The sequence below is a fragment of the Rattus norvegicus genome, chromosome 10 (genome assembly GCF_021556685.1).
Source record: "Rattus norvegicus strain SHRSP/BbbUtx chromosome 10, alternate assembly SHRSP_T2T, whole genome shotgun sequence".
Taxonomy (NCBI): Eukaryota; Metazoa; Chordata; class Mammalia; order Rodentia; family Muridae; genus Rattus; species Rattus norvegicus.
This window is the reverse complement of record NC_141543.1, coordinates 12176762-12192270: the sequence shown is the minus strand read 5'-3', so window position 1 is coordinate 12192270 and position 15509 is coordinate 12176762. Positions and strand designations below refer to the sequence as shown.

Sequence of the window (15509 nt, the reverse complement as noted above, 5' to 3'; positions counted from 1 at the left end):
AAGCGTCATGATGGGGTTAAGTTGATCACTTCATGTTTGCCAAGAGCAAAGAGAGCAGAAAAGACTTGGTAATAAGCACCTTCCCCAAGTGATCTATTTCTTCCAGGAAGGTCCCTCCTGAACTTTTCCGAATAAGGTCAACAGCTGGGGATCAAGCATTCAACACAGGAGCCTGCCAGGAAATTACATATTTGAGTTATTTCCCATAGCAGTTGGGGAACATTTTGTCTTTGATAAATTAGCTTTGCAAATTTCACAGAAATGAAATACAGATTCTATTGCTTGAAGAAAGCATGTTGCTATTCCATCATAAGAGCATGTAGCTGGGTATGGTGGCATGTGTCTCTCATCCTAGCACTGTGGAGTCTGAGTAAAGGGGATTATGAGTTTGAGGTCAGCCTGGGTGACATAGTCATTACATGTCTCAAGAAATAAAATGAACTAACCAATACAGAAAAATGTAGGGTTTAAATATGTCCATTGGTATGCCCATTTGTAGACAATGTAGTCTCCTACAGCCTTTTAACACAGCCATGGCTACCCTAGAAGATGTGTGTACTTTGTGTAATTTCATACTCTCCTTATATAGCATGCATGTTACCTCCAGCATACCCTGCGTGTTTTCCCCAAACCTTTATTTATATAATAGTATAGGATACTGGAAGATAGAGAAACACTTCATTGATAAAATGAAGGCAGTGGGCAGGTGAGCCACATGTTGCCTGAGAAAGCAGTCCCTGAAGTTTCCAGAAAAGTTTTGTGGGAACCATGGTCTTTTACTCAGAGGCAAATCAACACTTTCTTTCTTTTAAAATCATTTGATGTGGTTATGGTTGGCATGCAAGTAACTGGACATATTTAAATGTTCATGGTGTATGACTTGCTATATTTGAAGATCCATAGATACTCATGAAACATCATTATAATCGGAATAACATGTCTACTGTCTCCAAATGTGTCTTCCTGGTCTTCCTTCATGTTCCCTCTTTCATGAGGAGCTTGCTTGCTTGCTTTGTTCTTTTTCCTTGTATGGTAAAAATACTTAACAGAGGATGGAGAGATGACTCAGTAGTTAAGAGTGCTTCCTGCTCTGTTACCAGCACCAATGCACCTACATGGCAACTAACGATCTGTAATTTCAGGCAAAATATTCATATATATAACATTCTTCATATATATATTCTTCATATATATGTATATGAAGAACATTGAACATTAGTTAGGGTTTTAGTGCTATAAAGAGACACTATGACTAAGTGTCCATTATCAGTCCATTATCATCATGGCAGGAAGCATGGCATTGACCAGGCAGGCAAGGCACTGGAGGAGCTGAGAGTTCTTGTTCCAAAGGCAAACAGGAGAAGACTGTCTTCCAGGAAGTCCGGAGAAAGGTCTCAAAGTCCACCTCCACAGTGATACACTTGCTCCAACAAGGCCACACCTCCCAATGGTGTCATTCCCTGGTGCCAAGTGTATTCAAACCACCACAGTCAGTAAATACAGTTGATCTTTCATGATGTTTTATATTAGTTATTTGTTCTTCCTCATTCTCCCCACTCCCTTATTTCTAATTCACGTATTGTTTGAAACAAACAAACAAGCAAACAAACTCTTTTGTTCCCTAGACCAAAATTCTCCAGTTTTGTCCCTAGAACTGCAACAGAACATCAGCTGTAGCTTTTCTTCCCTGATGCCCATATCTCCTATGGATCCCACAGACCTTTCCCTCCTAAATTCCCTCTCTCTACTCTTCACTGTTTCAAAGCTCCAACTCTAGCAGGCACCCCTGCTAAACCATAGGTCACACATACCAGAAAAACAGGTAAGCTACCTACAGACCTCCTCTCTCTCTCTCTGTTCCTCCAGATCCAATCCCCTAGTCTTATACTCAACACTGCGACAAAATATCTGTGGCAGTCTTCCCTGCTCCCTACTCTGTGCTCCATCCCCCTTGTGGATCCCACAGATCTTCCCTCTTCTAACCATCCTCTCCCACACCCCTGATTTGTTTCTTTGTCTCAGACTCTAACTATATCAGGCACTATTTGCTAACTCAGGGGCAGCTCCTCCCAGGACAACTAATAGGCTGAAGGTGGACCCACACCTCTCTTACTGTTTGAAGATGAATCCCTCTAGCCCTATTCCCAGCCCTGTAGCTGGAAACCCACTTTGGTTTCCCTTTCCTCTCTGACTTCATCCACAATGGATCACAAACATCTCTTCTCCAATTCATCCCAGTACCACAGAGAGCACCAGCAGGCATTCTTTGTGAACAAATCAGCTGAATAGACCAGAAAAACAGGAAACAGACAGCTATGCCACTTTGTAAAAGTCCAGAGAGGAAAAAGAAGTCAAAGAGCAAAACACTCACCTAACAAAGACAAATCCAGAAACTAGCACATAGACTTATAATTATTCCAAACTCAGATGCCAGCATCAAAACACAAGAAATAACAGTTTAGGTAATATGTCTCCACTAAAGCCCAGCTATCCTAACACAGCAGGTTCTGAATATTTCAATATAGCAGAAGCACAAAAAAAAAACAAAAACAAAAACAAAAACAAATCTTAAAACAACATTGATGAATATGATAGAAGTCCTCAAAGAAGAAATGGATAAATTTCTTACAGTAAGCCAATTCAAAAAAAAACAAAAACAAAAACAAAAACAAAAAAACAGGTAAAGAAAATGAATAAAACTCTTCAAGACCTGAAAATAGTGATAGAATCAATAAAAACAAACAAACAAAAAAACCAAACAAACAAAACCCCCCACAAAAAGTTTAGGCAAGAGAATTGGAACTACAGACACAAGCATCAACAACAGATGAAAGAGAGGCTCTCAGGCTTAAAAGATATAATAGGAGAAACTGAAACATTGGTCAAAGAAAATGTTAAATCTAAAACATTCCTGACACAAAAAAGGAAATCCAAGACACTATGAGAAAATCAAACCTAAGAATAATAGGAATAGAAGAAGAATCCCAGCTCACAGGCCCAAAAATATTTTTAATAAAAACTATAGAAGAAAAATTTTCTAGCATAAAGAATCACATGTCTATAAAGGTTCAAGAATTCTGGAAAGGTGTTTCAAGCAGAACATAGGCTGCTAGCTTGTAACCCATGATTTTGATTTTGAGTCATTTGTTTTTGTAGTACATTTATTTATTTTATATTTATGAGTACAGTGTAACCGTCTTCAGACACACCAGAAGAGGACATTGGATTCCATTATGGATAGTTATGAGTCACCATGTGAACTCAGGACCTCTGGAAGAGCAGTCATTGCTCTTAACCACTGAACCATCTCTCCAGCCCTTGAGAAATTTGTTTTTATCACTCCCAGACACTCCTTCTCTCAGAACCTCTCTCCAAGCTGATGCTGGTACTTGGCAGGCAGAACACCAAATAAAGAACCAGAAAAGAAAGTTCTCTCACCACATAATAACCAAAACATGAAACATACAGACTAAAGAAAGAATATTAAAGGCTTCAAAGAAAAATAGTCAAGTAACATATAAAGGCAGACATATTAAAATTACACCTGACTTTTCAACAGTTACTTTAAAAGCCAGAAGGGTCTGAACAGATGTTCTACAGACTCTAAGGGACCACAGATGCCAAACCAGACTAATATACTAATATACCCAGCAAAACTTTTCAATCACCGTAGATAAAGAAAACAAAATATTCCTTTACAAAGTAATATTTAAACATCAATCAACAAATTTATTCACAAATCCACTTCTAAAGAAGATATGCCAAGGAAAACTCCAATCCAAGGAGGTTAACTATGCCTATGAAAATATATGAAATCAAGAATCCCACACAAGCAAAACCAAATAAAAGGAAAGACAAATAGGACACACACATGCACACATACACACATGCGCGCGCGCACACACACACACACACACACACACACACACACACAACTACCATCACCATTAATAATAAAATAACAGGAATCAGAAATCACTAGTCATTGACATCTCTCAATGTCAATGGACTTAAATTCCCCAATAAAAAAATAAGATTAAGAGAATGGATATGAAAAAAGTATCCATCATTTTGCTGCATGCAAGAAACACACTTCAACATTAAGGATAGATATTACCTCAGATAAAAGGGTCAGAAAAAGATCTTTCAAGCAAATGAAGCTAAGAAGCAAACTTGCATAGTCATCCTAATATCTAACAAAATAGACTTCAAAGTAAAACTAATCAAAAGAGATAGGGAAGGACACTATATGCTCATCCAAGGAAAAAATCAACCAAGACACTTTTTCAATCCTTAACATCTATGCCACAAACACAAAGATAACCAGATTTTTAAAAAATAAACACTACTACAGCTTAAATCACATACTGACCCTCACACACTGATAGTGGGAGACTTTAGTACTCTACTCTCACCAATGGACCGATTTACAGACAAGAAATAAACAGAGAAATACTGGGTTTAAAGGATATTGTAAATCAAATGGACCTAACAGTTATTTAAAGAAAGTTTCAGTCAAATACATAAGAATATACCTTCTTGAGGGCGGCGCAGATCTTCCTGGTTGCTGCCGCTGCGGAGAGCTCGTAGGCAGCACCCCATGAGCAAACTTGAGCCTCGGGACCACAGGTAAGACCAACTTTTCTGCTGCAAGAGACCTGCCTGGTGAACTCGGGACACACAGAGGCAAAATTCCTCTAGGACCGGACACTTCCGGTGTTTACCAGGAGTCCCAAACCCGCGGATCCCGGCCCGTAGCAGTCCTTTGCTCCCAAACCCCGTGGGAGAGAGACCTCACCACCTGTTCAGGTGGACACTCCTGAGGCTGCAGAGCTGAAGAGACCACCAACACTGCCCACCCCTGCCCACATCCCTGGCCCAAGAGGAAACTGTATACGGCCTCTGGGTTCCCGTAGAGGAGGGTCCAGGAGCAGCAGGACCACTGCGTCTGAGACACCGCCAGAACCTGAAGGGACCTACCGGATAAACACTTCTCTGGACCCAAACCCGTGGGAGGGAGAGCTAAACCTTCAGAGAGGCAGACACGCCTCCAGACACAGGCCCACAGGAACAGCTGAAGACCTGTAGATAGGAAAAACTACACACCTGAAAGCAGAACACTCTGTCCCCATAACTGGCTGAAAGAAAACAGGAAAACAGATCTACAGCACTCCTGACACACAGGCTTATAGGACAGTCTAGCCACTGTCAGAAAAAGAAGAACAAAGGAACACTAGAGATAATCTGATGGCAAAATGCAAACGCAGGAACCCAAACAACAGAAACCAAGACTATATGGCAACATCGGAGCCCAATTCTCCCACCAAACCAAACACGGAATATCCAAACACACCAGAAAAGCAAGATCTAGTTTCAAAATCATATTTGATCATGATGCTGGAGGACTTCAAGAAAGACATGAAGAACTCCCTTAGAGAAACACAGGAAAACATAAATAAACAAGTAGAAGCCTTCAGAGAGGAATCACAAAAATCCCTGAAAGAATTCCAGGAAAACACAATCAAACAGTTGAAGGAATTAAAAATGGAAATAAAAGCAATCAAGAAAGAACACATGGAAACAACCCTGGATATAGAAAACCAAAAGAAGAGACAAGGAGCTGTAGATAGGAGCTTCACCAACAGAATACAAGAGATAGAAGAGAGAATCTCAGGAGCAGAAGATTCCATAGAAATCATTGACTCAACTGTCAAAGATAATGTAAAGCAGAAAAAGCTACTGGTCCAAAACATATAGGAAATCCAGGACTCAATGAGAAAATCAAACCTAAGGATAATAGGTATAGAAGAGAGTGAAGACTCCCAGCTCAAAGGACCAGTAAATATCTTCAACAAAATCATAGAAGAAAACTTCCCTAACCTAAAAAAAGAGATACCCATAGGCATACAAGAAGCCTACAGAACTCCAAATAGATTGGACCAGAAAAGAAACACCTCCCGTCACATAATAGTCAAAACACCAAACGCACAAAATAAAGAAAGAATATTAAAAGCAGTAAGGGGAAAAGGTCAAGTAACATATAAAGGCAGACCTATCAGAATCACACCAGACTTTACGCCAGAAACTATGAAAGCCAGAAGATCCTGGACAGATGTCATACAGACCCTAAGAGAACACAAATGCCAGCCCAGGTTACTGTATCCTGCAAAACTCTCAATTAACATAGATGGAGAAACCAAGGTATTCCATGACAAAACCAAATTTACACAATATCTTTCTACAAATCCAGCACTACAAAGGATAATAAATAGTAAAGCCCAACATAAGGAGGCGAGCTATACCCTAGAAGAAGCAAGAAACTACTGGTCTTGGCAACAAAACAAAGAGAAGAAAAGCACACAAACATAACCTCATATCCAAATATGAATATAACAGGAAGCAAGAATCACTATTCCTTAATATCTCTCAACATCAATGGCCTCAACTCCCCAATAAAAAGACATAGATTAACAAACTGGATACGCAACGAGGACCCTGCATTCTGCTGCCTACAGGAAACACACCTCAGAGACAAAGACAGACACTACCTCAGAGTGAAAGGCTGGAAAACAACTTTTCAAGCAAATGGTCAGAAGAAGCAAGCTGGAGTAGCCATTTTAATATCAAATAAAATCAATTTTCAACTAAAAGTCATAAAAAAGATAAGGAAGGACACTTCATATTCATCAAAGGAAAAATCCACCAAGATGAACTCTCAATCCTAAATATCTATGCCCCAAATACAAGGGCACCTACATACGTAAAAGAAACGTTACTAAAGCTCAAAACACAAATTGCACCTCACACAATAGTAGTAGGAGATTTCAACACCCCACTCTCATCAATGGACAGATCATGGAAACAGAAATTAAACAGAGATGTAGACAGACTAAGAGAAGTCATGAGCCAAATGGACTTAACAGATATTTATAGAACATTCTATCCTAAAGCAAAAGGATATACCTTCTTCTCAGCTCCTCATGGTACTTTCTCCAAAATTGACCATATAATTGGTGAAAAAACAGGCCTCAACAGGTACAGAAAGATAGAAATAATCCCATGTGTGCTATCAGACCACCACGGCCTAAAACTGGTCTTCAATAACAATAAGGGAAGAATGCCCACATATACGTGGAAATTGAACAATGCTCTACTCAACGATAACCTGGTCAAGGAAGAAATAAAGAAAGAAATTAAAGACTTTTTAGAATTTAATGAAAATGAAGGTACAACCTACCCTAACTTATGGGACACAATGAAAGCTGTGCTAAGAGGAAAACTCATAGTTCTGAGTGCCTGCAGAAAGAAACAGGAAAGAGCATATGTCAGCAGCTTGACAGCACACCTAAAAGCTCTAGAACAAAAAGAAGCAAATACACCCAGGAGGAGTAGAAGGCAGGAAATAATCAAACTCAGAGCTGAAATCAACCAAGTAGAAACAAAAAGGACCATAGAAAGAATCAACAGAACCAAAAGTTGGTTCTTTGAGAAAATCAACAAGATAGATAAACCCTTAGCCAGACTAACGAGAGGACCCAGAGAGTGTGTCCAAATTAACAAAATCAGAAATGAAAAGGGAGACATAACTACAGATTCAGAGGAAATTCAAAAAATCATCAGATCTTACTATAAAAGCCTATGTTCAACAAAACTTGAAAATCTGCAGGAAATGGACAATTTCCTAGACAGATACCAGGTACCGAAGTTAAATCAGGAACAGATAAACCAGTTAAACAACCCGATAACTCCTAAGGAAATAGAAGCAGTCATTAAAGGTCTCCCAACCAAAAAGAGCCCAGGTCCAGACGGGTTTAGTGCAGAATTCTAGCAGACCTTCATAGAAGACCTCATACCAATATTATCCAAACTATTCCACAAAATTAGAACAGATGGAGCACTACCGAATTCCTTCTATGAAGCCACAATTACTCTTATACCTAAACCACACAAAGACCCAACAAAGAAAGAGAACTTCAGACCAATTTCCCTTATGAATATCGACGCAAAAATACTCAATAAAATTCTGGCAAACCGAATCCAAGAGCACATCAAAACAATCATCCACCATGATCAAGTAGGCTTCATCCCAGGCATGCAGGGATGGTTTAATATACGGAAAACCATCAACATGATCCATTATATAAACAAACTGAAAGAACAAAACCACATGATCATTTCATTAGATGCTGAGAAAGCATTTGACAAAATTCAACACCCCTTCATGATAAAAGTCCTGGAAAGAATAGGAATTCAAGGCCCATACCTAAACATAGTAAAAGCCATATACAGCAAACCAGTTGCTAACATTAAACTAAATGGAGAGAAACTTGAAGCAATCCCACTAAAATCAGGGACTAGACAAGGCTGCCCACTCTCTCCCTACTTATTCAATATAGTTCTTGAAATTCTAGCCATAGCAATCAGACAACAAAAGGAGGTCAAGGGGATACAGATCGGAAAAGAAGAAGTCAAAATATCACTATTTGCAGATGATATGATAGTATATGTAAGTGATCCCAAAAGTTCCACCAGAGAACTACTGAAGCTGATAAACAACTTCAGCAAAGTAGCTGGGTATAAAATTAACTCAAATAAATCAGTAGCCTTCCTCTACACAAAAGAGCAACAAGCCGAGAAAGAAATTAGGGAAACGACACCCTTCACAATAGACCCAAATAATATAAAGTACCTTGGTGTGACTTTAACCCAGCAAGTAAAAGATTTGTACAATAAGAATTTCAAGACTCTGAAGAAAGAAATTGAAGAAGACCTCAGAAGATGGAAAGATCTCCCATGCTCATGGATTGGCAGGATTAATATAGTAAAAATGGCCATTTTACCAAAAGCGATCTACAGATTCAATGCGATCCCCATCAAAATACCAATCCAATTCTTCAAAGAGTTAGACAGAACAATTTGCAAATTCATCTGGAATAACACAAAACCCAGGATAGCTAAAACTATGCTCAACAATAAAAGGACTTCAGGGGGAATCACTATCCCTGAACTCAAGCAGTATTACAGAGCAATAGTGATAAAAACTGCATGGTATTGGTACAGAGACAGACAGATAGACCAATGGAACAGAATTGAAGACCCAGAAATGAACCCACACACCTATGGTCACTTGATTTTTGACAAAGGAGCCAAAAACATCCAATGGAAAAAAGATAGCATTTTCAGCAAATGGTGCTGGTTCAACTGGAGGTCAACATGTAGAAGAATGCAGATGGATCCATGCTTATCACCCTGTACAAAGCTTAAGTCCAAGTGGATCAAGGACCTCCATATCAAACCAGATACACTCAAACTAATAGAAGAAAAACTAGGGAAGCATCTGGAGCACATGGGCACTGGAAAAAATTTCCTGAACAAAACACCAATGGCTTATGCTCTAAGATCAAGAATCGACAAATGGGATCTCATAAAACTGCAAAGCTTCTGTAAGGCAAAGGACACTGTGGTTAGGACAAAAGGGCAACCAACAGATTGGGAAAAGACCTTTACCAATCCTACAACAGATAGAGGCCTTATATCCAAAATATACAAAGAACTCAAGAGGTTAGACCACAGGGAGACAATTAACCCTATTAAAAATGGGGTTCAGCAGATGCCCTTCAACAGAGGAATGGATACAGAAAATGTGGTACATCTACACAATGGAATATTACTCAGGTATCAAAAACAGCGACTTTATGAAATTCGTAGGCAAATGGTTGGAACTGGAAAACATCATCCTGAGTGAGCTAACTCAATCACAGAAAGACATACATGGTATGCACTCATTGATAAGTGGCTATTAGCCCAAATGCTTGAATTACCCTAGATGCCTAGAACAAATGAAACTCAAGATGGATGATCAAAACGTGAATGCTTCACTCCTTCTTTAAAAGGGGAACAAGAATACCCTTGGCAGGGAAGAGAGAGGCAAAGATTAAAACAGAGACTGAAGGAACACCCATTCAGAGCCTGCCCTACATGTGGCCCATGCATATACAGCCACCCAATTAGACAAGATGGATGAAGCAAAGAAGTACAGACGGACAGGAGCCGGATGTAGATCGCTCCTGAGAGACAGCCAGAATACAGCAAATACAGAGGCGAATACCAGCGGCAGACCACTGAACTGAGAATAGGACCCCCGTTGAAGGAATCAGAGAAAGAACTGGAAGAGCTTGAAGGGGCTCGAGACCCCATATGTACAACAATGCCAAGCAACCAGAGCTTCCAGGGACTAAGCCACTACCTAAAGACTATACATGGACTGACCCTGGACTCTGACCTCATAGGTAGCAATGAATATCCTAGTAAGAGCACCAGTGGAAGGGGAAGCCCTGGGTCCTGCTAGGACTGAACCCCCAGTGAGCTAGACTGGTGGGGGGAGGGCGGCAATGGGGGGAGGGTTGGGAGGGGAACACCCATGGGGAAGGGGAGGAGGGAGGGGGATGTTTGCCCGGATACCGGGAAGGGGAGTGGCGCTCGGGATGTGTATAGGAAATACTCAAGTTAATGGAAAAAAAAAAAAGAATACACATGGACAGACCCATGGTTCCAGCTGCATATGTAGCAGAGGATGACCTTGTTGGGCCCCAATGGGAGGAGAAGCCCTTGGTCCTGCCAAGGCTGGAACCCCCAGTGTAAGGGAATGTCAGGGTGAGGAGGCAGGAAGGGGTAAGTTGTTGGGTGGGGGGAAGGGGATAACATTTGAAATGTAAAATTAAAAATCCAATAAAAAAGATTAAAAGAAAAAAAATGGGGTTCAGAGCTAAACAAAAAATTCCCAGCTGAGGAATGCCGAATGGCTGAGAAACACCTAAAGAAATGTTCAACATCTTTAGTCATAAGGGAAATGCAAATCAAAACAACCCTGAGATTTCACCTCACACCAGTGAGAATGGCTAAGATCAAAAACTCAGGTGACAGCAGATGCTGGCAAGGATGTGGAGAAAGAGGAACACTCCTCCATTGTTGGTGGGATTGCAGACTGGTACAACCATTTTAGAAATCAGTCTGGAGGTTCCTCAGAAAATTGGACATTGAACTGCCTGAGGATCCAGCTATTCCTCTCTTGGGCATATACCCAAAAGATGCCCCAACATATAACAAAGACACGTGCTCCACTATGTTCATAGCAGCCTTATTTATAATAGCCAGAAGCTGGAAAGAACCCAGATGCCCTTCAACAGAGGAATGGATACAGAATATGTGGTACATCTACACAATGGCATATTACTCAGCTATCAAAAACAATGACTTTATGAAATTCCTAGGCAAATGGTCGGAAGTGGAAAATATCATCCTGAGTGAGGTAACCCAATCACAGAAAAAAACACATGGTATGCACATGATAAGTGGCTATTAGCCCAAATGCTTGAATTACCCTAGATGCCTAGAACAAACGAAACTCAAGACGGATGATCAAAATGTGAATGCTTCATTCCTTCTTTAAAAGGGGAACAAGAATACCCTTGGCAGGGAATAGAGAGGCAAAGATTAAAACAGAGACTGAAGGAACACCCATTCAGAGCCTGCCCCACATGTGGCCCATGCATATACAGCCATCCAATTAGACAAGATGGATGAAGCAAAGAAGTGCAGACGGACAGGAGCCGGATGTAGATCGCTCCTGAGAGACACAGCCAGAATACGGCAAATACATAGGTGAATGCCAGCAGCAAACCACTGAACTGAGAATAGGACCCCCGTTGAAGGAATCAGAGAAAGAACTGGAAGAGCTTGAAGGGGCTCGAGACCCCATATGTACAACAATGCCAAGCAACCAGAGCTTCCAGGGACTAAGCCACTACCTAAAGACTATACATGGACTGACCCTGGACTCTGACCTCATAAGGAGCAATGAATATCCTAGTAAGAGCACCAGTGGAAGGGGAAACCCTGGGTCCAGCTAAGACTGAACCCCCAATGAACTAGATTGTTGGGGGGAGGGCGGCAATTGGGGGAGGATGGGGAGGGGAACACCCATAAAGAAGGGGACGGGCGAGGGGGATGTTTGCCCGGAAACCGGGAAAGGGTTTCGAAATGTATATAAGAAATACTCAAGTTAATAAAAAAAAAAAAGAATGAAATGCTCAAAATAAAATTAAATAAAAACAACACCAGGAGTCAAAAAAAAAAAAAAAAAAAGAATATACCTTCTTCTCAGCAACTTATGGAACTTTCTTCAAAATTAACAACATAGTCAGACATAAAGCAAGTCTACAGTTATAAGAATATTGAAATAACTCCTTGTATTCCATCGGAACACCATGGAGTAAAGGTTGGTATTATCTACAACAGAAAGCTTACAAACTCATAGAAATTGAACAACTTTTTATTAAGTGAAAAATGGATCAAGACAGAAATAAAGAAATTAAAGACTTTCTAGAATTCATTGAAAATGAATAGATTACACCACACATGAAATCTCTAGAAGAAAAAAAGCAAACCCCCCCCCGAGAGGAATAAATAGCAGAGGAATAGATATAATCAAACAAAGGGATGAAATCAATAAATTAGAAACAAAAAATAATACAAATAATAAAGTAAAGAGTTGGTTCTTTGAGAAAATTAACAAGATATATAAACCCTGGCCTAACCCAACTAAAATGTAGAGAGAAAATATCCAAGTTAAGAGAATCAGAAACAAAAGTGGGATATAACAACAGATACTGAGGAAATCCAGAGAATTATAAGGATGTATTTTAAAAACCTGTACTTCACAAAGTTGAAAAACCTAAAAGAAGAAATATAATTTTCTCAATAGACCAAAATTAAATCAAAATCAGATAGACAATTTAAACAGGCATATTATCCCCAATGAAATAGACGCCTATGTAAAATGTCTTGTCCACCCCCCACATCCCAGGGCCAAATGGTTTTAGCACAGAATTCCACCTAATATTCAAAGAATGGTTAATGCCAATATTCCTCAAATTATTCCACAAAATAGAAACAGAAGAAATATTGTCCAATTCATTTTATGAGGTTTCAGTCACCTTGATAACCAAACCACATAAAGATTCAACAAAGAGAATTACAGACCAATTTCCTTTATGAACAAAGATGAAAAACTAATCAATAAAAAACTTGCATACTGAACACAAAAACACATGAAAAAGATCATCCTCCATGATCAAGTAGGCTTCATTCCAGAGATGCAGGGTTGGTTCATTTTATGAAAATCAGTTGAAGTAATTCATCATATAAACAAACTGAAAGGAAAATGAAAGACACATGACAAAATCTAATACCCCTTCATGATAAAAGTCCTAAAGATATTAGGGATACAAAGGACATACTTAAACATAATAAAGGCAATTTATAGCAATTCTATAGCTAACATCAAACTAGATGGAAAGAAATTTAAAATAATTCCACTAAAATCAGAAACAAGAAAAGTCTTTTTCAGACGGCACCGAAAGTGAAGAAGGAAACTCCTGCCCTTCCCAAAGTCAAAGCCAAAGCGAAGGCCTTGAAACCTAAGAAGGCAGTGCTGAAAGATGTCCACAGCCACAAAAAGAAGATCAGCACATTACCTACTTCCCGGCCGCCCAAGATCTTGGGGCTCTGGAGGCAGCCAAAATATCCTGGAAAGAGTGTGCCCAGGAGAAACAAGTTTGACCAGTATGGTATCATCAAATTTCCACTGACCACCAAGTCAGCCATGAAGAAGATATAAGAGAACACGCTTGTGTTCATTGTGGGTGTCAAGGCCAACAAGCACCAGATAAAACCGGCTGTGAAGAAACTCTGACATTGATGTGGCCAAAGTCAATATCCCAATAAAGCCTAACAGAGAGAAGGTGGCCTACGTTTGCTTGGCTCCTGTTTATGATGCTCTAGATGTTGCCAACAAGATTGGGATCATCTAAACTGAGTCCAGATGGCTAATTCTAAACATACACTTTTTTTCACCATTAAAAAAAAGTCTTTCCACTCTATCTATTCAGTATAGTATTTGAAGTTCTAGATGGAGCAATAGGACAACTGAAGGAGATCAAGAGGATAAAAATTAAAAAGGAAGAAGTCAAAGTATCATTATTTGCAGATGATACGATAGTATACATAAATGACTGCAAAATTCTACCAGGGAACTTGTACAGATGATAAACACTTTCTACAAAGTGACAGGATACAAGATTAACTCAAAAATTCAGTAGCCCTCTGTGGTACTTTGGATAGGTACCATGGTCATAGACTCGTGTGTTTGATGCTTAGCCCACAGGGACTAGAACTATTAGGAGGTGTGGCCTTGTTGGAGTAGGTGTGGTCTTACAGGAAGAAATGTGTCACTGTGGGAATAGGCTTTGTGGTCTCATATAGTCAAGCTAGGACTAGTATGGCACACTACTTCTGCTACCTGTAGAACAAATTGTAGAGCTCTTAGCTTCTTCTCCAGCACCATGTCTGCCTGCAATCTGCCAGGTTTTCTGACATGACAATGGACTAAATCTTTGAACTGTAAGTCAGCCTCTATTAAATATTTAAATATTTATAAGAATTTCAGTGGTCGTGGTGTCTCTTCACAGCAATAAACCCTAAGACACCCTTCTATATACAAATGACTAATAGATGTAGAAAGAAATAATGGAAACAACACCCTTCACAAAAGCCACAAATATCTTGGGAAAACTCTGACCAAACAAGTAAACAACTTGTATAACAAAGACTTTAAATCTTTGAAGACATAAATTGAAGAAAATATCAGAAGATGGATCTTCCATGATCATGGATTAGTAGGATTAACATAATGAAAAATCGTTATCCTACCAAAATCAATCTACAGATTCAATGCAATCCCCATCAGCATTCCAACACAATTCTTTACAGACATTGGAAGGACAATACTCAACTTTATATATAGAAACACAAAAACTCTGGGATAGCTAAAACAATCCTGAACAATAAAAGAACATCTGGTGGTATCATCATTCCTGATTTTAAGCAGCACCACACAACTATAGTAATAAAAACCACATGCTATTGGCATAAAAACAGAAATCTTGATCAATGGAATCAAATCAAAGACCCAGGCATAAATGCACACATCTATGGACACCTGATTCTTGATAAGAAAGCCATAAATATACACTGGAAACAGACATCTTCAACAAAATGTTCTGGCCAAATTGGATGTCAGCATGTAGAAGAATGCAAATGTATCCATTTCTATTATTCTGCACAAAACTCAAGTCCAAGTGGATTGAAGACCTCAACATGAATGTAGATACACCGAACACAATGGAAAAGAAAGTGTGGAATAGTCTTGAATGCATTGGTCCAGGAGACAACTTCCTGAACAGAACACCAATAACACAAGCACTAAGATCAACAATCAGTAGCTGGGACCTCATGAGACTAAGAAGTTTCTGTAAGGCAAAGGTCACTGTCAATAGGACAAAATGGCAGCCTACAGAATGGGAAAAGATTTTCACCAACTCCATATTTGACAGTAGGCTAATACCCAAAATGTATAAAGATCTCAAGAAACTAGACATCAACACACCAAA

General features: G+C 39.5%; 1 pseudogene; it reads left to right on the top strand.

Moving 5' to 3' along the window:
- Positions 1–689: 689 nt before the first annotated feature.
- On the top strand, positions 690–13871 carry LOC148002755 (large ribosomal subunit protein uL23 pseudogene; annotated as a pseudogene).
- The last annotated feature ends 1638 nt before the right edge of the window (positions 13872–15509 follow it).